The following is a 23226-nucleotide window of genomic DNA, read 5'->3' as shown; positions in this document are numbered from 1 at the left end:
AGTGTGAACCAATGTCTTCTATTAAGTCGTATCACTTTGGCTAGTTTCATGTTCGATTTTGATTGCGAAATAATCTCATTTGGAGGGGTCAATCTAAAAAAAATTTCGAGGAATGTAAGGCCTTATTCCCGTAGCTTGAGCTGCTTTCGCAGAGAAACCAAAATGAAAGTAAACCCTGGCCTTCCCAAAACTTTTGCGTCCGGTTTCAATGTTCAGATCTCTCGTTTTTCTTGAAGAACCTTGTAAAGAATGACTGTAAAGTACTTCTTTACAACAGAAAGATCGTATAAGAGTAATGGGTGAGTTAATGATATTGAGGAACTGTTATTCGAATTGTGATTGGGTTCGAATGCTTGAAGGAGTTCTCGAAATTTTTGGGATGAAGGAGGCTGGACCGCCCATGGAGGTCCTTTTATTTTCTCCATGGAGTTTGTTTGAGGTTGTTTCTCTGGATGATCTTATCTTGATGACTGTAGTTTCAGTGCTAAGAACGCGTGTATGGAGACGCCCCTTAAGTTCAACGCACAACATTGGTTGGAAGTTCACAGCTCCAAACTTCCCACCAAATTTTGTATGAATCAATACGGTCGAACCAACTTTAATAAAGTTTTGTTTTTGACAAAACCTTTCAAAGAAGTATAGGTTCTTCGAAGTGCTCATCGATACACGCTTTTACGATATAACGACAATGGACGTGGTCGAACCCCGTCGGTTTGTATTCTCCTCTGATATTTCCCCTTAATCTCAGTTGGGGCTCTCTCTGGCACCAGGAAACGCTGCAATCACTGTGTCTTGCTGACCGTCATGCAGTAGCTCCAAGGTTTAATTAGGGCGATCAGACCTGAGGCTACACGAAGGCTCATCTAAAGTGGCTTCGGTCACGAAACCTTACCAAGGGTATCCTGGTACCATGGGAACTGGGATAGTCCTCTGAATTTACATGTCTCAGGAGTATTCCTGGTTTATGTATTTTCAGCTCGGTTGTATCGATTATCCCCCAAGTGGGAGTTCCATGGATGATGTTGCGTTTCAACATTTGCGCCGTACTCCAAAGTTCGGTAGAGATTTGGTACCATTGTGCTTGTCTCAGCGGAGGTCTGTAGTCAAAAATCACTCCGTGTCTTAAGAAGACCGTGGGATTAGGTCAACTTGACAGGTACTCGTGTTAAACCACCAAGGACGTAATTCAGTGTCAGTTGATCAGGACTCCTTTGAGGGCCTTTCTGGTTTTCCGCCCGTTTCGGCAACTGACAGCTTACATAAGTTTAAATATCTACTGTGAACCAATGAAAGTTAGAACGGGGAGGAAGGTCCTCAATTTAAACTGGTGGGTGTGAAGTTTTCGTCTGCCAAAATCTAAGTTGATGATGATGATCATATATAGATATATATTTCATTCCATTTAATACCTTTTCCCGCAAAACAAGCATCATTTTCGTCGACTTGCTCAACCTAACCCTAATGAGGCTCTTCTGCAATTTTTTTTTTCGTGAGACCATACCTTCCTCATTTATTTTATCTGAACTATTGTAACCATTTCCTCTTAAACTGTATTTGATGAACGATCTTTTTTTCTGTGGCATTCAAAACTATTTTACCGGCGTTCCAAACCATAATCACCCAATATTTACCTATAAGTGTACAGAAATTAAACTTTTTTGCCGAACCAAAAAAAAGCCCCAAGAGTACTTGAGTAAATCACCTAGAAAGCCAGTTAACTGCTGGTCTATCACGTCCAACAATTACTTCCAAATTGAAAGACAACAAAGGTGGCTTTCATGTTTCCGCAGGTGTGTCACTTCCAAAACATCAGTCATAATCGTTTGCTCTGCTTCCTTCCCCGAGGCAAGAGGACCGGAGGAATTCATCTTTTGGAAAATAAGAAACCAGAATAGATCGTTCCAACTATATATTATTGCGGCATCATTATTCTGTATCTTTTTGAACTTTGAAGGAGGTTCGAAAAGCACACTTGAAATTGTATATTTAAAAAATTCCTTTTTCATTAAATGGACAAACGAATTGGAGAGAATTGGAATGGAGATGGGAGCAAAGCATTATTGATAATTGTTTAATGTGAAGAGACCTCTTCAGATATTTTTAGAAGATACAAAAAAGTAACTGAAACGGGAACATTGAAAATTGCCCAGACCGGTCGTGTGCACGATTGGAACTATGTGGAGCAATAATGGCAGGAAAAATGAAGATTAATGTTATACACCTACATCTGATGATTGCTTCAGGAATCAATTTTCAGCCCCTGAGATAGGTAATTGCATGAATGTGGAATGACGCGTTATCCAGCGAAAATATGGTTTGCAGTTAGTGAAACGATTTAAGGAGAAGTAGGTACCTCATAGTCAGTATCTGAATCATGTAGTTCTAGCACAAATGAATGGACCCCTTGTGAAATACAGGCCTCTCTTCTTCTCTTTACCATTCCAGATCGTAGTCGCAATTTTCACTTTTGAACCTATTTCTTCTTACCTTGACCGGACAAAAATGGACCTCAAATTTCGACCCTTTTAAGGTCTTTGTGTAAAACAAAATCTTATTAAAATCGGTTTACTGTCTGTCCTTCTGCCTCTTTTTTCTTAGAAGGACACTGCCGCGCCAGGTTGTAGCAGTGTGTGGGATTCTAACCCACTAAAACCATCTCCACTTTCTTCTTCTTCCTTCCCCGTGAAACCGCCGCAAAGCGTGGGGAGAACTGCCTTTTAAACGACCAAACCTTCCATTCTTCGCGTTATCCTTGCGCGTTCCGCCTAAATATTTTTGATTGCGGAGTTCACACTACACTAGTTTCCATCTGAGTTTAGCATTTCTCTGATGATGTTCTCCAGGCTTATGCTCGTTTTCAGAGAGTTTTCCAGGCTCCTTCTCTCCATGCAAAATCGTGGACAGTGGAGCATAGCAGATACTTCCTATAACCACCATGTCCTGGCAGGAATTGCGTCAGATGGTAGTTAATCTCACCGTGACGTCACTGAATCCACTCCTCAATACGGACAATCAAAGTGTAGGATCGGCCAATCCTCTGCGAGTCATCCCACCGTTGTTGCCACTTTTCCAGTGACTCTCGCCTTGCTGCTTTTCGGTATTCTGTATCCTTTTCAGGTGGATTCATTCTCCTTTTTTCGTACGTCTCATTTGCCAGAATGTCCGTCGGGATCATCCCCGCAATAACAGACTCTGCCTCGCCTGAGATTGCCCTGAAAGCGTTGCACATCCTTGGCGCCACTAAGCGGTAAGTCATGTTTACTCCCCGCTGATTACTCTCAGACGCTAGTGTTTCCTCCCATACAGGTGCCGCGTATAATATGTGGAGCGAATTACTCCGGTCGCAAGTAATCTGCGACTGCATGGCACTAATGGTTTCACTTCAACGTCTTCAGGTTACTTAGTGCGACAACCGCGACTAGATCATCTGAACCAATTATCGTGGCCTCCTTTGGCACGGGAAGGGCAAGGACCTCATTATACATCACGTTTCACAGGAGAGGACCCAACACTGAGCTCTGTGGTACTTCTGCTGGGCCAGTGTACTATTTGGATCTCCCATTCGTATCGTATCAAAGTGTTCTCTTCGGGAGGTAACTTTCGAGGAGCTTAGCCAAATAACTAGGGACATTCGTTTTAGCCAGTGGTTGAATTGAAGGCATTTTTGACGTCCAACGTCATCACGGCACAGCGTTTATTGGATGACATCCTTGAGTGGGCTTGTCGACATTGAAATTGCCGCTCCGATAGTCCATCCTTATATTCTATGATAAAGAGAAGTCTATTGTAGACGGCCCTTTCGAGTATCTTTCCTATGGTGTCTATAAGACAAATCTTGCGATGGTGATGATGGATGTCCTGGTTACTTATTGGGTTCTGGGAGCAAAAGTAGTTTTTTCTTCTTCCGCCGATCGGGGAAAACTGCTTCAAATACACTGACGACCCAGTCGGGTTTGGTCTTAACAGTGAGTTTAGCTTAGCTTTAGATCTCTATTGGGAACAGCATCCAAACCGAGAGTTTTGTTATCACCGATTCTCCGGCAAATATGCGCAAGTCCTTCCTCAGTTACCGCAGGTAACGTCCAATGCTTGTTTATGTTTCTGCGCCTCCTTTTATCCAGGGGGAAGAGCGTCACTTGTGGTGTTCACCCTCTTATCTTCTTCATAACCACGTTGTATGCTGTTCCCCATGGGCTGTGGTTTGCCTCTGTGCAAAGTTCCTTGAAGCATTCTCGCTTGTTGGTAAGTATAGCCTGTTTAAGCCTACCTCTCCCATGTACTTGCTGCTTCTCGTTGAAGTGTGGTGTTCCTCTCGATCCTTCTAGCTCGAAACCATGCAACTCGGTGATCGCTTCATTCCACGAATAGTTTGACGGCCATTTTGCAAGGACTCGCCACCTCAGGATAGCAGCCTCACATGCTCTCATTTTGCGTCTCATTATTTGCTCTACCTTTTCTGAAGCCGCATCACCTCTCTATGAATAGATCCTCTACAACTTTTTCATGGACCAGTCTTGATTTCCAGCTCCACGGGAACGCCGCATGGCCCACATTCGATCTGGAGGAAAATTGCCCGGTGGTCGCTATGAGCAGAATGCTCCCTGGCAAACCATGCGATTTTCCTCCCCAATGTGGTACTCACTTATGTCAGATCGACTATTGAGTTCGAACCTGTCCCATGAAAGGTGGGCACATTTCCCATATTTGCAACCACCAAGTCTAGCTCCAAAACCCACGTTTGAATTTGATCTATTCTCTTCCGATTGTAGCGGTACATCGGTCATGGGGACCTTCGTAAATGTGCCTTCCTCAGAATGCTTCATCCAAACAAGCACTAAACGACCTGCATGCGGATTATTTAGTTATCGTGGGTATATAGCTGATAAACATTAAAATTGACTCTCCCGATTAATCCGGCACGTATGTCAGGTCCATTATAGATACAAGGCCTCTCTCAGAAAGTTTTTCTGGCGATGGACGCCATCTGTATGCACAAATGGATATCACGTCACTCAGTTTTTACAGCAACTGTAAAACCCACGTGGCGAGGAAACAAACTCCACTCAACGGCCTGACACAGGGCAACGTTAAAGGTAAGGCGTCCATAGTTTGGACAGCAACTAAGGTAAGGTTTCTGAGAAAGCGAAGAGTGATCTTTCCAGCACTGCACTGCTTGCACACTCGCTTCCCGACGCCTGCCTTGGACTCATGTACCGCAAGTCTACCTTTGCGATCGGAGCACTACTGGAACAGAATAACCGTAACTCCTGGGAACCACTAGGATTTTTTCCGCGCAAACAAAATGCTGCGGAGAAAAATTATAGCGCAATCGACCGCGAGCTTTTTACCGACCAAAAGCTAATTCACAACGGATATCCAGCTGGCAGAGACAACATCGTTGCCGACGCACAGTCACGCGTAGAAACTCTGAGGGTTCCAATCGGTTATGAGACTTTCGCGAGGGAAGAATGACCAAATTTGACAGGCATCAGCTACTACAGGATGAGTCTGACCCTCGGTTGAAACATAAAAAGCAACCGGGCAAAATCATCGAAGTCGATTGCGACACTTCTACTGGAACAGATCGGGCGTTCATCATGCCGGAATTCGAAAAATCCGGATTCACCTACGCGCAAGGACTGTCACATCCGGGAATACCCTGCACCTTCTTCTTCAAACCAGGGTATGGACCGAAGCGTTTGCAATGCCAGCAATCGAAGGTGAACTGACACGTACAATCAACTCCAGGCCACTTCACGTCACCGTCGGTCCGTTTCGAATACGTACACGTAGACATAGTCGTCTTACCTTAGTCTGGGGGGAAACCTATATTGTCCTACATACGTGGACTGATACTCGCCGTGGCTGGAGGGTTTTCCTATGGCTGACCAGGAAGCCGAAACGGCTGCTCGCATTTTTGACGAGAGCTGGATTTGTCGTTTTGGCAGCCAACTACGTAATACCGATGATCAGGGCCACGAATTTGAGCCACATCTGGGCAGGCACGGAATGTCAACAGGCGACTCCATATCATCTGTAGGTGAACGGTTGGGTTGCGCCTTTCCACCTTCCAGCCTTTCGCTGTTACCAAAACGACTCGATGATACGGTGTTTGCCTTCAAAGATATGAACACGCCCTATGACGGACCAAACTGGGTCATATGTATGTAGGACTGACAAGACGTTCGTGTTGAAGATATAAGGTCAATCATTTTTCAGCGAGACAATACGAGCGAAGGCACGGTGATCTGCATACATTCGCCCACGACTAACGAACTGACACCAGCAGCCAATCCAACCAGACGGCCAGGGCCAACAACTAGGGCAACTAACAGAAAATATGTTTGTCTTTGTCGCATTCGCGTGTACCAGAGGGCCATATTTAACTCTACAAGTGCTTCGAGCAGGACATGTCTCCTAATGTTCGTCGTCGGCATAGTATAAGATTTTTGGACCCTTTCTTGCTAGTGTGGTCATCAGCCCTATATTTCTTGTATTGCTTGGACATGTCATTCGTGCTTTTACAAGTGGGCGTTATGTTACTATATCCAGGTGGCATTACTTCAACATTACCTACCTCCTAAATCTACTTTTTACCCTCGCTTTCGTCACCAATTTGATTTTGACGTCTGGCGTGTAAGCGCCGATGAAGTAAACCACTTAGTTCGAACCCCTTTTCTGGCGATTTGACGAACCTCCTTCTTCGTGGTGATCTTCTTACATTCTGTGATAATCTCTTGTCAGTAAAACCTTCGCCCGCATCTCTTGGGAACCTCTCTCTTTGACTTTAAATTCTAGGGTAAAGTTTCAGTTTTCAGTAAATTAGAGGAGTGAATCTGCGCATTTTGGTGCACTTCGAATGACAGTTAACAAAATTGCGCCATTTCGAAATGCTTTTGTTTGCATTTTGTGCCGAAACTTACTTCAATTTCACGTAGATTATAGCGGATATGTATTTACTAATTAGCTAAACATTTGTTTTTTTTTTTTTTTACAGAAATTTTGATAGCAAAAGTCAAATGAAAGATTTTCTTGGGACGCTCCTAACAGACAATTAATAAACCTTCGAAAACTGTGAGTATATCCTCAAGATATGTTTGTATCTACTACATATGTATGATGAGTTCCAGATACGAAAAATTATATAAACCCATACAAACATGTATGTCCTTTTCACTAGACATCATAAAATAGGTGAAAACCATTTATAGACCATTATCTCCGGTAGGAGTAGCATTGGGAAAACATTTTACAGAAGAACAAAAGCCTCACCAACAATAGACTAAAAAAAATCTCCGACTACAAAAATGGACCACATTTTGTCTGTCAGCATCTTGTGAGTACAGAAAAAACTCAGAGGAGACATCTCGGTCGACGCTATCCGTTTTTTCCCTCTGAAACACAAAAGTCACTAAGGACTCTTGGACTCTTAGATTTTTCCTCCATTTACATTTTTGGCCCTTCTGTATTTTTGAATTCTTATTAATGCACTGTGACCGCTCATAAAAATCACGTCTGGTCGAAGAAAACCAGGTAAGATACCAGAAAAAAAGATACTTCAAGGTGCAATTTATTTGAAATGATGTGACAGGTTGATATGAGACGCAGATAGGAATGTTGATAGATTTTGGAGGCTATGCGCTCTGTAGATTAAAGAGAATTTGGAATTGATTTTATGTTGACTGAAATCGTTTTAACTAGATTGATATTGTTATCTCAAAGGGTTTTATGGCGCATTAAAAGAAAAGATTTTTTTTAATTGATTTGAAGTGAGTAGGAGTTGTTTTTATTTCCTTCTGTGGAGAGCTATAAGCTGGTTAGACTTCAATATTGATTGTTGTGAGATGCATGTGTGACGATTGCACGAAGTATGGTTTGGACTTGAAAACGAAAATTTCACCGAGTTGGAAGATATTCTTTAAAAAGTCGGGAAACCAGAAACTGGACGCTTCAGGTATGAAAGATTTTGTGTATTTCTTAGTACGCAGTACGTAATATATCTATATATTATATGAGAGGATCCACTTGCGGGTGATATTGACATTCATAGTCTTCAATTTTCAAAGAAGCAACAAATTTGGCGTATTCTGACTTTGTTAGTAATAGTGCGATTTCCACCGAACTTGGTAAGATCATGCTCTACATTATAGCCTAAATCTCTGCAAAATTTTGAGGTGCTAGGGGTTTCCAGCCAATGGCAAAATATTATAGTAATATACTATTATCAACTTTATTTGAAAAGATATCGGTATGGAAGGTATTTCGGAACCCAGGGATCATATAGTGGCAGCCTCTTGATTTTTTTCAGATTTTTCGGTTAAGTAGTTTCTGAGAATGGCCCCCTTAAAGAAATGATCACTTTTAATCCCCCGCACTCCCCATCTTTCCATCAAATGTCAAAACTAGGATCGGCTTTGAAAAGTACTAACCGAGACCTTTAATTTGATACCCCACATGATTATATTTGATGAAAAAAAATTTACCCTCCCGTTTTGCATGTACGCCCCCCTGGAGAGCAGGCGTCTTCTGTGCATAGTAGCATCGCGTGCTTCCGTCACCCAATTGGTACTCTGGGTGACTTTTGCTCTGACTGACATTCAGAGATACGACGGGAAACGCCGCGGAAAACGTCCCCTCAAAAGTTTTCACGGTTCATTCGGGTAACCTGCGAGATCCTCACCCAGATTGCCTAGTAGTGGTTGTGAGAATAATCTCCGCTAACTTCTGACTAACATATGTCAAATCTTTTCTTCCTCTGAAAGTGTGTGAACTCATCACATCCGCGAGTACTACATCCAGCTCCGTGAGTTCTTCCAGTAGAAGACGTTCTCTCACGCTTCCATCTAGGTCGGCATAATTTTATGACATTTCTCGGTGCCTCATTTTTTCTGACCCTGGTCTTCCTTTCAGTTACTTTGATAGGACTATGAGAGCTTCTAGCCTCTCGCATGCAATTGAGATCTAAGCGTTCGATTAGTGTTTTGTGACGCCTTTTAGCGTTGATTGTAAATTATGGGAAATTGGGAGATGCAAAAAGGTATACTTAGACCCATCTTTAGAAGTTGACCAACCAGAAAAATTTGAACAAACCATGATGATATTCTGCTCAGTTTATACCAGAATTTCAAATTTTGGGTGGTAGTGATATAGGACGTCACATGGCGCATGATATTGGGAATTTTGGTGGAACTCCTCTCTTAATTAAGTGATTTATTTGCCTGAGTTCTTCTTTAATTTGCCGCCAAAAGTGTGGTAAATTTAAGAATTAACTTTCAATCATATGATCATATGCCTTGAAAGCAAATTTTCGCAAAAAAAAGAGAGAGAGAAAGAGAGGTCTTTTCTATATTCGGAACTTACAGCAGAAGGGATCAGTGGTCGAAAGTGGTAGCGATGTACAAATTTGTTTGGCGGTATCGAATGCCTTTTCCAGAGCCCCGATCTTTGACTCCAGTTCGTCTGTCGTACCAATCTTGCAAATTTGCGCACCGGAGATTTTTTCCTTAATTCGTCTCTGGAGGATTTGGAGACCTCTGTGGCGAGGTCTAGATTGAAAAGTATCCAACTGTGATCTGAGAAGGGTCTCTGGTCAGACACTCTCCACCCTAAGAATTCCCTTGTCGGTTAGTAGGGTGATATCAAAGGCTTCCTATCAACTGTCACAGCTCTCCGAGCTGGGAAAATGGAAGATTGTTGTACTGCCCTTGTTACACACCGATAGGTTTGTAGTAATAATAAAATCAAAGATTGACTCACTTCTCTCGTTGATTTCCGAGTTGCCGTCGCAGCCTATCAACAGGTTGGTCTTCTTTGTTGCTATGGGGTTCGTCAAATGTTCTAGTTCTTCTGGTGGAACTGATCCTCCTCGCGAGGATGCAAGCTCTAGGTGTGTCCTGATCAGCGTCTCCTGTGCTCTGGAATAAATTATAATATTTACTTTGGAGCCCTTTGATGGTTCGGTCGCCTCCGATCCAAGCCGATGGTGATGTCTTCATCTAGGAGGAACACAAGGAGATTAGCCGAGGCACACTTCGAGTGCAGCAGATTTATCTGTGTTACTCTCGGCGTGATTTGCTTGCGTGGGGGTTCGCCGATCCCCGTCGAACTGTCGATCCTTATTTCCTCCAACATCTCTTTGGCGGCGTCGATTGGGTCCAGGTCGTCGTTCGATTTTACAGAGCGTAACACTTTTACCTTTGCCTTCCTGATTCTGAATCGCACTTTATAGTCAACTTTTGCCTCCAGCCAGTATTCGTTTAAATGGAGTAGAAAAAGTTAGTTATTTGTGTGGGGTTCCTCTTCCTTGATAACAACCCAGTCGTCTATGGGAATCCTGGGGTTTTGAAGGCGCGAGAATTGGACTTATCCTTAGCTTATTCTTATCCATGCGAATTTTCGGGAAACAGATGCGAGCGACCGATCTCCTAGGAATCCCGGGGGATGACTTTGAGCGTTACGCCCTCCTCACGAACCGATAATGTCCCTATGAGAGAATTGGTCCTCGCAAGCTATAACGTGGAATCCACGGACCACCTGAGAGGAATCAAAGCAGGGGATGGATCCGTGTGTTCGCTTTTGGCGTCTAGAAGATGCTCAATTACCGTCTCCGAGAGCCTGGCTTCAACACAGGCTGCCACTTCCGGCGCTAGTTTTCCACTAGCGGAATTGTCATTCGCCAACGACACACGTAAGTAGCTCCTGGCTACGTCGTTAGATGGTTTCGCTGGCTGTTGCTGCTTGCTTTTCTCCAGAGGTTGCTTAGCGTCCGAGCTCCGCTTGTGCTTTTGTTTTACCTTGTCTTGAGATCGATTGCGTCTCAGCTGGGCTTCGCTTTCTGCTCGTCTGCCAGACATTTACTGTTATATTCCCCAACAGTCGCTTGTCGACAGTACTGGCCTCCTTATTATAAGCATCTTCCTGAGAATAAGCATGTCTTTCTGATTCTGGCTCTTGAGCAGGACGCTAGAGGACCTTCGCTTTTTAGCCGATTTCCGGTGACCGACGTTCTTGCCGGGATTTACTTTTGAGGGATTCACCGGCGTCGAGGGTTTCGGGTTTTTTTTTTTTTTTTTGGAGTAGGGTAGGTGAATGCGTTTACGCACAGAGTGTTGGACTCCCGCCACAGCACGCTGGCGAACTACCAACTAAACACCTCCCTGTCATCATAGAACTAGCCTGGAACCGTTTGACACATTACTTCGGGCTAGCCCTCCCGCTCTCCCGGCTTTGGGAGCCTTCAAGTCAGGGAATTCCTTTCACCAACGGGAGGGGAGGGGAGGAAGGGAGTTGTTAGTTCAGGGAACCCCTTACCGTCCGATCCCTCTGCCGGTCGAGTTCAATCTTCTTCGTAGTAAGAAGAGCCCGAACATAATGCGCAATACGATTCCAGCTGCCAGCGCTCTTCAGCATCTCTCTGACAATGTTGTCTGGAGAGAGCTCCCCTGTGTCTGCATAAAGCTGCTGGCGGAGGCCGTCCCACCTCTCGCAAGAGAAAAAGGTGTGTTCAGCGTCATCCGCCACTCTATTGCAGAACACACAATCAGGAGATCGCGCCTTCCCAACCCTGTGCAGGTAAGACTGAAAACCTCCATGCCCACTTAGAAGTTGGGTAAGGAAGTGATCAATCTCACCGTGCTTTCTGTTCAACCATGGGTCTAATTTGTCGATGAGCCGCGCAGTCCACTTGCCCCTTGGCTCATTTTGCCAAGAAAGTTGCCACTCGTTAAGGGTGCGTTGACGTTCTTCACGGGCAACCACTTCTCTTAAGTTTTCGGCCTTACGGCGATAGATAGCTTTGCGCTCCTTGGCAAGGAGGGCAACGGGGATCACTCCCGCAATGACCATCACAGCCGGTTCGGAGACGGTGCGATAAGCAGACGCCACTCGCAAAGTTCCCCGCCTCTGCACTTGAGCGAGGCGTTTACGATGCACCTCCTTGTCAAGGGCATCAGCCCATACCTCCGCACCATAGAGAAGGACGGACTGCGTTGCTCCCATGAGGAGACGTCTCCTAGTTGATATAGGGCCGCCCACATTCGCCATTAGCCGACTCAAGCTCGCGACTCCTGCTGTAGCCCTGTCCGCGGCTGCTTTGATTTGCTCGAAGAAGCTCATCTTCGAGTCGAGCATTAAACCAAGGTATTTAATCGCTGGTTTTGACTCTATAGTCAACTCGCCGATCGATATGGGACGCAAGGTCGGGATTCTCCTTCTGGTCAGGATGACTACTTCGGTTTTTTCCAGCGCAAGGTTGAAACCGCTTACCCGTCGCATCAATATGCCAAGTCTGCTTTGCGCCTGTTCAACAGTGCGTCCGGCAAGAAGTGCCGCAACGTCGTCTGCATAACCGACCAAGCGCGACTCTTCGGGCATATCGAGTCTCAGCAGACTATCGTAGGAAGCGTTCCAGAGGTCCGGCCCTAGGATGGATCCCTGCGCTACTCCCGACGTGGTTTCCATCCTCCTCTGGCCTTCTAGCGTCTCATAGAGCAGGGAGCGGTCTTTCAGATGATCCCTCAATATCCGCAAGAGATAGCTTGGCACGTGAAAGGAGTTCTCTAGTGTGCCTAGCATATCTGTCCATCTTACGGAATTGAAGGCATTTCTGACATCAAGCGTTATGAGGAGCACTATCCGTCGAGATCGGCGGCTGTGTGCCCCGGCTCGATTAAACGCATCTACGACCTCCATAACAGCATCCACTGTAGATTTCCCTGTTCTGAACCCGAACTGCCTTGCGGATAAGTCCCCGGCAGCACGGATCGCTTCAGCGAGTCTACCCCTGATGAGCTTCTCGAGCACTTTTCTGGCCGTGTCAAGCATACACAGCGGTCGGTATGCAGACGGGAGCTCCGGGTCTCGTTTAACCTTACTGATCAACGCGAGTCTGGCCACTTTCCAGCGACAAGGAAAAATGCCCTCCTTCAAGCACGCGTTGAACGCTTCGAGCAGCAATTCTGGCCGTTGGCGGAACACCAGTTTGTAAACTTCCGCCGGGATGCCATCAGGACCTGGCGCCTTCCTGTTTTTCATAGTGAGAACCGCTTCTTCGAGTTCTCCCATTGTGAAAAGAGGGCAATCCACGACGCTTTCCGCGCTATTCACATCAATCCGTACAGGGTGTCTGGGGAACAATGCCCGCACAATGCGGTCCATCTGGTCGGTGCTCATAATGCAGGGCTTCCGCAGAGCCCCGATTTTCCGAGTGACAAGCTTATAGCCAAGTCCCCACGGGTCATCATTCACCTCATTAACAGCCTGGGCCTGGGCTCTCTCCGGGGCATGGAAGCCTCACACGCCGTCGTTATCAGATTCATCACTGAATTTACGACGGTGTCAGCTGCGACACCACCACCCCCCGGAGTGCCCCCCAGCGCGGCCCTACCTGCTCCAAGAGCTTCGAGGAACCTTCCGATATTCACCCTCGCGACATTCCACACGCAGGGGGAACGTCGTGTTGGTGCTCGCCGGCAAGTAGCGTCAAACACTTCGAACGCAATGTACTGATGATCACTTGCCGAGAAGTCTTCTAGTACTCGCCACCCGTACACCGATGATGCCAGAGATTCCGATGCAAAAGTGATGTCAGGAATGCTTCCATCACAACCTGGGCGCCGAAACGTTGGCGTGGATCCGGTGTTTAAAATTACGAGCCCGGTTCTCGCCGCCATTTCCAGAATCCGTTTCCCTCTGGAGTCTGATTGAGGCATGCCCCATTCAAGAGCCCTGGCATTAAAATCACCGCCAACCAGGATTCGTCCCTCCCTGCTCGAAACGGCGTCCTCCAGAGCATCAAGCCGGCACCGAAAGTCCGGCATCGACTCATTCGGCGTCAGGTAAACGCTAAAAAACGTTATCCCTAAACAACGGATCCAGACAAATCCGTCCCCCCGGCCTTCGGCAAGAACACGAAGTCGAATGTCGTCCCGAACCCAGATGGCAGCGGTGCTCGATAAGTCGAGATACCATGAGGACGGGTCCTTGTTTCGGTATTGCTCGCTAATCAGCACTAGATCAGCATTTACTTCCACAGCGAACTGTGCAAGCAACTGGTGAGCGGTTGCACTCCGGTGCATGTTAATTTGCAAAATGCGGATCATGGCGTTTGCACCCTAGCATTCTCCAATTCCGCCCTGAAGATCCGACACCGTCCCGAGCCCGCAGTGTGTGCGACGCTTTCGCCAGACGCGCCACGATCCCTGCAGAGAACACAACTCTCGCTTTCCTTGCAAGTCTTCGCTTGATGACCCGCTTGGCCGCATCTCCGGCATGCTGTCCTCCTGTCCGGACCCTTGCAAGCTGCTGACGTGTGTCCATAGTCCAGACACCTGTAACACTTGGTGGGGACTATCCGCATTCGTACCCTGCATACTACCCATCCGATTTTGATTCACCCGCTGTTAAGGAATTTCCTCCCATATTGCTCGGGGACTTCCATCACAGCGAGCTTTTGGCCTCGAGCATTTACAGAAGTAAAACCTACCCGGGCATTGGTCACCTCTGGACATTCACGCTTTAGCGCCTCCTCTACTTCGGCCTTTTCTGTGAGACAGTCAAGATCCCTCATTTCTAGAGAGCACATGGGTTCTAGGCTGGAAACAAAAGCCTTCTCCCCCAATAGCCCCTTGACCGCTTCGCAGAACGTGCTCTTGTTGGTCGTCTTTGGGCCCAGTTCGACGAGAACTCCACCACTCCTCGTTTTCCGTATCGAAGACACCTCTGCTCCGTTCTCCTCGGGTTTCATCCTGTAGCGGATTTCACTAAGGACTTCCGCAAATGTCTTGCCTTCCGTCGGCTTAATGAGCAGAGCCGACGGTCTAGTCCTTCTTCGTTTCCTCGTTTTTTCCGCTACTGGCTTTGGGTTGGCAGCCTCCTTGTTTTTGGACAGACGTGTCTCTGGCGACGGAGTCCGTTGTTTCTTTTTATCTTTTTTCGCCTTCTTTTTTTGGGCCTTGGAGACTACTTCGATAAAGTCTCCTTCAGGCTACGTCGTCCTCTTTCCGCTTTTTCCCCAGTTCACTTTGCAGAGGGTTATCTGCGGTCCGTTTGACGCAAGCAGCATTCTCAGCGGGGAGTGCGAATGTTTCTGCTCTACAATCGTCTTCCGCTGCTCTCCACGTACGTCTATAAAAGGAAATGCGGTCCAGTAGTTCCTCCAGTTCCATCAGCCCGTTTTTGACGCCTTTGCTGACGTTCCTCTGAAGGAACGTTGCCGACCGCATACGTTTCATCACTGCTGCGCACTTTCTGATGAGCCTTTCCTCTTCGGCTCTAGCGAGGACGGTCGAATGCACTTCCACTCGATTTGTGTCCAAATCCATCTGCTCAGGACTAGCGTTTCTCACTGAGCTTACTTCCAAAACAGGGGCACTGCAAGGTAATGGAGTTGCCATCTCCGCACGGCCAGTCGCGCCACTTGATGAGGCTTCCTCTTTATTTGGGCGCCCCGGTATCTCATCGGGTATATCAGCCCTCGTTGGCTCTTGCACTGATCGTTGCGGTGAACGACGAATTTTTGTGCTCCGCCCAAACGCACCCAGCTCTTCCTCCTTGTCTGTTGTTTCGTCGTTTTTTTTTATAATTTTCTGAATATTCTCCATGAAAAAGGTACCAGCGCATCGTGTGCAAGGGAGCGGGCCGCAATAGTCAAGAACGGGTATACCCTCGGGGATACAGCCCCTACCCCAGTTCCCTGAGGCCTCACCTACGCTTAGCTGATCCCGGAATTCACGGACGGATCAGCGCTCGCTCGGGGCAACGCGGTCTACTAACACCGGTTCAATGCACACTTCTCGACCAGGGTCTCGAAGGGGCTGGCTCCTGATACACGTCGTAACTACCACCTTGGCAGAGCTACGCTCACATCACCCCGTCGACGCCGGCAAAGAGTTGTCAACGGCTCCGGAGACTCCCAGTGTGTCCCGATGTGTACCGGTCATTCGCGGTTCGCTCTTCACCGAGAAGCTTTCTCGAGGCTACTACCTAGGACGCAGGTACGCTGCCAGCTAGGGGGCAGAAGTACTTACTCGGGCACCTCGGGGACGTCACACCCCGTATCGTAAGCGACCCGTTTAAAAATCGCTAACGACCCCTGAGGGGAGGGAGGGTTTCGGGTTAGAAGTATTGTGTCTGGTACTCGCTACACCAAGCTTGACGGCAGTAGATTCTAAGCTGGAAACCACTAGTCCGTCTCTCGCTTCGTTCCGGGAGGAACCTGCGATTGGTTTCATCACAGCAGCGCTACGGCTGGCACCGAGTGTGCTGCTCTCGATGGCTACTGTTCCCTGGCGTGATGCCAGCAACTCATCCCCCGATGATGCACTTGGCATCACCACTTTTCTTCTATTGTTTGTTTGTTTTTTAATAATTGAGTAGTCCGGGAAGAATGCTTAACCTGGCTAGTTTAGCCACCAGGGTAAGGATCTTATGTTAAACTGAAGTTGCCCAAGGTATTCAGAGTTCGCATACTAAAGACCAAGCTCCCCATTGGCCACGCAAGCCCTCGGCGTATGCTGTTCCATCTTGGCTTGGGGTCCTATTTATCTTCTCCAGTGCAGGGAGGACGATGCCCGGGCTGTTTTTTCGGGTCGTCCTTCCGCGGGATCCACTTGCTCCACCACATGCTCAGCAGACAAGCAGGAGGAGACGTTGTACCGAGTGCCACGTTACACTTAAGGCAGTTTAAGGTAAAACCGAGGTAGATGGGTAAGAGAGATGCCAGGGTAGCAAAGGCTCCTTGAACCACGAGGTTTTTGGGCATACAATGAATAGGCTTGGTCTGGGGTAATGTTTCAAACAATTCTTTTTTAGAGTTCTAGACGCTACAGGGAGGTGTTTTTGTCGGTAGTCTATTTGAGACAGGAGTTCGGCACTTTGTGCCTAAATGTCTAAATCTATTGTAGCTAAACAACCACATGTTTGCTACCAATGAGGAGAGGTCACTCGCCTTTCAAAAGATGAAGTTAGTGTTCTTTGCATAGCAAGTTTTCAGAGGTCCATAAAATCTTAAATTGCCGTCTCCAGCATCCTAAATCACGTTTTTATCGAGAAGCTCAGTGAAGTACATTTCAACGCCGATCTATGTAAATACATTACTCAATCAGCGCTCCATGCCCATTCATACGGTTCCAAATACACATTTGGGGCCGAGTGTTTACACAATTAAAAATAGATTCAATCAAGTCGACCGTCCGTGACTACGAGTGAGATCTTTATGCGGATCAATTAGATGCGCTCTGGCATGTGATTTCCCATTTCTTCTTGGTTTTTGAAATGTTAATCTAAACAAATTTCTCCAAAAGAGACTGTATGTCGTCTCCCGTCTGTGTGACCTTCAAAGTCTTCCCATTTGTCTAATATATGCCTACTTGACAGTCCGAAAAACCGTCATCATACATATGTAAGATCCCATTGAGTCTCTGTGCATAATTTTCCTGGTATGAATAATTCCCACAATTATTTTGATTCCCCGGCGGTTGGGGAGCAAGAGTCAAAAGTTGACCAGCTACCGGCTATTAGGTAGCCACCCGATGGTAATCCTCTGAATCTTTGACTCATCAACTTGGTCTACTGTGGCATGATCATTGGTCAGCGGTTAGTTCTTTGACGTTGCGGTGGGCCTGCGTGGTCCACTGAAGGTCATCACCATAAGGCACTAATGTCGGTATAATTACTTGTTTTCCTACGGCTACATTTCTTCTTGATTATCATGTTCCCATAATTTAGTGATCTGTGTGTGAAACCACCTCTTCGGCAGTAATGCTGAGATGGGAATAGCACACGCGATCATTGCACGTTGTTTACATGTGTCCATTGGGTATGTTTTTTGGCAGGGGATCTTGTTGTATGAATGTGTGATGATTGCAGTGATTATTGCTTTGATGTTAAGGGATTCTAGCAAATTAGAGACACATGTAGGTGACTGATCGGAGGAACTAGGAAAAAAAAGGTCTGGACATGGTCGCTTTTTGGAATAGTGCTGGATTTCTTACATGTGAAACTTATCTCAGAGCGAAGATCAATTTTGAGAAGATCGAACCGCCCTGATCACCCAAACTACAACTGCCCAGATACTATCGGAAACTAGTTAAACCAGGACCTTGCTGATGACGAATGAATGATGAATGCTTGACACGACCCTGGGGCTCAACACGATCAGTAACTGGGCTCCTTACAAGTGATGACTCAATTATCATTCCTCATTTAAATCGAGTCAAATCTCTCCTCAGCGATCTTGGTCTTTTTTCAGTGATCTTGCTACCTCAGTCCAAGACCCCAGCTTGAAAGACACCAGAAATCTTTCCACACGATCAATCTGAACCCCAAGAAAAAAATCACATTCTTCCTGCTTTTCGTAACGATCCACTAATTTAATTGGATTGTTGGTAGGTAAACTCATACGCAACAATCGAGTGATCTTCAGTAATTTCAACTTAAAACGCTTTGACTTGAATCTAAGGTAAAACGGATAGAGAGAGAGTATGGGATTGAAATATTTTTCAATTCTCCTTAAAAAAAAATATCCAAGTCACGATCACTTCTGTACAACGCGATCGCATACTCAGCATATATGATGGGGGTTGGGAATGGTGGCTTCTATTTTATGCTGATCGTGTGTGATCCACGAGTTTAGAGGCTGAGAAGAAACCGATTGTGATTAAAAAAAGTTAAGAATTCCGCCGATCTTTTTTGCTCTGGTGTGTTTCTTTCTTTGAAGTCGAGTTTCGAGATGATGATCGTTATTGTATAGGGACCAGTTGGTCTTACTCAAGACGGAACAGAAGAGAGACACTGGTTTCACAGAACCTTCGATGGTAGTGCTCCTCCGTCATTAACATAACCAGTTCCTCAGAGCAATTTCATCTCGGAAGAGAATGGGATGCTATGGTATCTTGCCGATCCATGGACCAATTCACAAGATCCATTTTTTCAAGATTTTTGGTTTTATCTCTGAGATCTGCCAAATCATAGTGTTTAATCGATTATTGAAGTAAGTTTATATAATGATTAAATTACGATTATACAGATTGCTCCATGCAAGACTTGTATTTCTCAATCTTTTCGATCGTCTGGGAAACAAGTTTTTTGGAGGCTTCCAAAGATGTTGTCCTTTTGTGTTTGGTTATCTTCCATTTGTGAGCTGGTAAGCTTCTTGATGATAATTGATCGATAAAAATTCAATGCGGTGATAATGATTATAATGAATGGGGTGGTTCGGAAATGCAAGCGGCTGAAAGCTTAAATTCTGGAACTAGTTTTCAAGACGTATCTGATCATGGGAAAATCCGAAACAGTGATAATGACATGACTAAATATAAATATAATCAGAAGATTTGATTGAAGACTAAATCCGGGTTTGGTTGACGTATGTCCAGTAAATCATAGCATAAATATAATATATATCAGGGAGTATTATTTCAACTTTTCCGTGGACTGCAGGGTGGTTTATTCAAGGGAAACAGTTCGCAAGTATCTGAGGATCTGCGTCAAAAATAGGTGGGAGGTCCATAAGTAGGTAAAACTGACTGGATGTGTTGAAGGCTTTTCCGGCAGACTTAGTGCACTAGAAACAGCGTTTGACCGTCTGCCACACGAACTCATTTGGTATACTCTACGACAACACTTGTGTGTGTCTGTGGTGGGGGAGAAGCTACAGATTCTGAGCACTCAGTCCGTGTTCGCCCCTTGTACTCGCCACCTCCCTCTAATGGAATATTCCGGATTCGTTAACGTATTGTAGGGCTTCCGTTAGTGGATGTGATGCTACCCGTCGCAACTGGAGAACATCGGCACCAAAGATCTGATGCCTGATGCGTCCATAGGCGGGGTATTCACATAGGAAATGCTCCGTGGATTCCGCTTCCTCATAGGAGGGATACCTATAATCTTGACTAATTCCTATTTTGAACATATGCCCAGCTTGAGAATTATGGCCTGTCAGAATGCTCACAATACTCCTGCAAGTCCTCCTATTTTTCGATTGGATAAACTTTGCGGTAAGCATGTTCGGTTCTGGCAGGAAAAATTTGGCGGATCTAACAGCGTTTAGGTTTTGCCACCCGTCATTGTGGGAAGCTTGTTCCCAATTTTTGAAGACAGACTTAGTCGGTGCTATTGATATTCCAACTGCTGGTTCCGGTACCGGCATAGGGGAGATTGACCCCTCTTTCGCTAAAGCATCCGAGATTTCATATTCCTGTATGCCACAGTGACCAGGTACCCAGAGTAGTTCCACCGTATTGAATCTAGAAATACAGTTCAAACGGTTTCTGCATTCCTGAACGATTTTCGAGGTGATATTAAGAGTTTGAGACCACCTGATTCTGCATACGCCACCAGATCCGTAGGCTCTTGCGTCGGTGGAGGATACAAAGAATCAGAGTAAATAAGCGGAGGCAACTATGATGTTTTTCCTCTCGCCCTTTTTCTGATATTGTATGATACCTGCAGCTCCTGTCCTGGGAACAGAACTGCCTCAACATGGTTGAATCTAACCGTCTTGACATCAGGACGCAAGCTCTTGGTCTTATGGACCTTTCATCATAGAAGATTCTAGCTCCCTATACTGATCCAATGCCACAGATTCTGTTAAAATCGAAACCACATGTTTTTCGACATAAACTTAGTCTATTGTGCTACGGAAAACAGTTAGAAGTGCATGTCGCAGTTCGTGTATGACGGGGTTTCCCCCACACCGTACCATCAGAGATTCGATCGTGTTTGATTTCTCTGAGAAAAGCCGCACTTGGAGGTACCACCGTTCCCATGTTCTCATCCATGAAAAATCTCATCTCATCCCGCAGAGCATTCGTCTGTTTTCCACCTTGATTGATTTGCGGTGTCCGGTTTGCACAGATTCGATCACTTGAACTGGCATCAAGTCAGTTCCGTTCACGTCTCTGGCTTCCCTTTCTTCTGCCTGCTCCTTGGAAGGTGTAGGAGAAGTAACTAGCAGGTAGGATTCAGGTAGCTTGTAGTTCCTTCACCAGTGTCAACCCCTATACGGGGGTTCCGCCCCTGTATGCACGATCCGCCGCACCCAGCTCTATTGTGGGAGAGTGCACCGAAGGTGCTGCAATTTGTTCTATATTGTATGAGTCGAAGACCATCATTGTTCTTCGTTCTCAAAATGGAGATGATGCTCTACATTTTCCTGATATGACTGAATTGTAGTCTATCTAGGAAAAAGGGGAGCACCATATGGTGACTTCCCCTGAGCACATTCAGACTCCTTTGGTTCAGTTGGATTTGTCCTTCCTGGCATTTATGAACTTTACCCTCCAGTATCCAAAGTCCATGTCCGGGATCTGTTCACCCAGCACGCTGATGATGTCCTCTGCCTTCCTTCGAGGGCCCAGCAACCAACATCCGACTTGTTCTGTCCTGCGTAGCTCAGTGTTCAAAATAGTGAACCTGGGCCGACCGCCGGAACTCAAAGCCGTGATTGCCTGCTGGAGTCACTTTAAGGCAGCCTCGTCAGCGCACTCCAAATGGTGAAGCCTATCCCGAAAACCTTGATTGTTAAATCGTGGTTTCGTTCCACACTCCAGCATTTTTTTCACAGGCATTCCCGTAGGATGTCCCTCTGACATTTTGCCATCCTTGGAGGAAACTCCCACGGTAGCAGTTAGAACAGAGGTTGCAGCTTGCGCTTACGTCGTTTTCCTCCCCGCCTTCGTGTCCGTATTCCTATTGGAGGGACCAGCTTCATTTAAATCTCTCTCGCTGATTTGATCACCTCCCATCACATCGGTCCTAATCCATGCGAGACGCGTGGATGTAAGCCCTGGTGGAGAGCATAATAAAGCGTTGGTCACAGCAGATGTGTTGGTCTTACGCTTCTTGCGCGCATTACCGCTGACAGAAGAGTATGTGCATCCAGTGTGGATTTCACCGGGGTTTCCGGTTTATCCCCACTTTCCGCTTTAGCTTCCGCTTCCTTGCGTCTGATCTCTCTCGGCGTTACCCACCTAGTGTCCGGGCCGCTTGGATCTATTTCCACATACCGGCCTTAAACCAGTAGCGTCCACATCACCAGCTTCCCTTTCTCCGCTTTTCCCGGTAAGAGTGAAGGAGAAGGTTCTGACAGGCATGATTCAGCCTGTAGTCCCCCCTCCTTAGCGCCCGAAGTTCCCTTTTGCCGAGCCTTCCTCTTCCGTTTGCGGGTAGATTTGGGTTGTAGTACCGCGGACAGGCCAACCGTAGTCGGATTCTCAGTTTCTCCCAAATTGAGAGTTACTGTACTTTCCTTTCTGGCTAACTTCGCCGTAGGCACTAAATGCAAGCTTTCCACTGAGTCGGAAAGCATGCCTTCTACAGATTTACCTTTAGGGAGGTATGAATATGGTGGGGCCTCCAAAATCCGCGCCTCGACTGCGACATGATTGATGATGGTCGCGGGTGGATTCGAAGTCTGTGACTACTTATCTCTTCAAGAGCTTAAATCCTTCATATTTTGGACACCCTTAATGTAGTAGTAAAATACTACAGGCTCCTCGAAACTATTTCCTGCCTGCGACGATTGCAAACTGCGATTCTGTAGTCTGCCAAAGACAGTAAGTACACAACATTTTTCTTGTAGACATTTTTTCAATGTATCCTTGTCTAACGTCTGATGAAGGTCCTTCCTCACATTGGCTGCAAATACCGGGTCCATTACTCCGATTTTCTCCAAATAATAGTCCTGGAAACAATGTTTTATTGGAGTTTCGGCTAAGGTTTTCATGATCCTTTCTCTTTGGGTTCTTCGAGAAAATTTTCGCCTGCCGTCGTAAGTTTAAATCTTCTATCGTGTCTGTGAATCCTTGTGACTTCATGCTTCAGAGCAGACTGAAAAGATGAGCGGCTTAATCGTAAAATTTAACCCACGGTCATTCATCCTTATAGAGCCGTAACATGCAGATACAGCTGATGTTTTTTTTGGAGTAGGATATTTCAGTACCAGCTTTACACGTCGCAGAAATTTGGACAGGAGAGCATCCTTCAGATAACCAACTCGGGTATGGGTTCCTTGCAGAATTCCTAGGTACTTGTAGAGGTCTGTCTTGGTCATAGTTTGAATGTGGAGGTCGCCAATGCTATGTCCGGCAGGCGGCTCGTGATGACCTTTGCGGATGGATTGGGTTAGACATCTGTCTAATCCAAATTCCATCCGAATACCACACCTAAACATGCCCAATATTCGCAACAGGTTTCTAAGTTGATCGTTAGTATCAGCATACAACTTGA

General features: G+C 46.1%; 1 protein-coding gene across 5 annotated transcripts in view; it reads left to right on the top strand.

The window, feature by feature from the left end:
- LOC119655392 (interference hedgehog) overlaps positions 1–23226 on the top strand; it is a 261840-nt gene that overhangs the window by 46180 nt on the left and 192434 nt on the right. For all 5 annotated transcript variants that reach the window (XM_038061269.1, XM_038061266.1, XM_038061265.1 and 2 more), the window contains exon 2: positions 6998–7074. The gene's annotated coding sequence lies outside the window, so the exon portion shown is untranslated. The remainder of the gene's footprint in view (positions 1–6997; positions 7075–23226) is intronic.

Source organism: Hermetia illucens, chromosome 4, assembly GCF_905115235.1.
Source record: "Hermetia illucens chromosome 4, iHerIll2.2.curated.20191125, whole genome shotgun sequence".
In the NCBI taxonomy this organism is placed as follows: Eukaryota; Metazoa; Arthropoda; class Insecta; order Diptera; family Stratiomyidae; genus Hermetia; species Hermetia illucens.
This window is presented reverse-complemented; position numbering and strand designations above follow the sequence as displayed.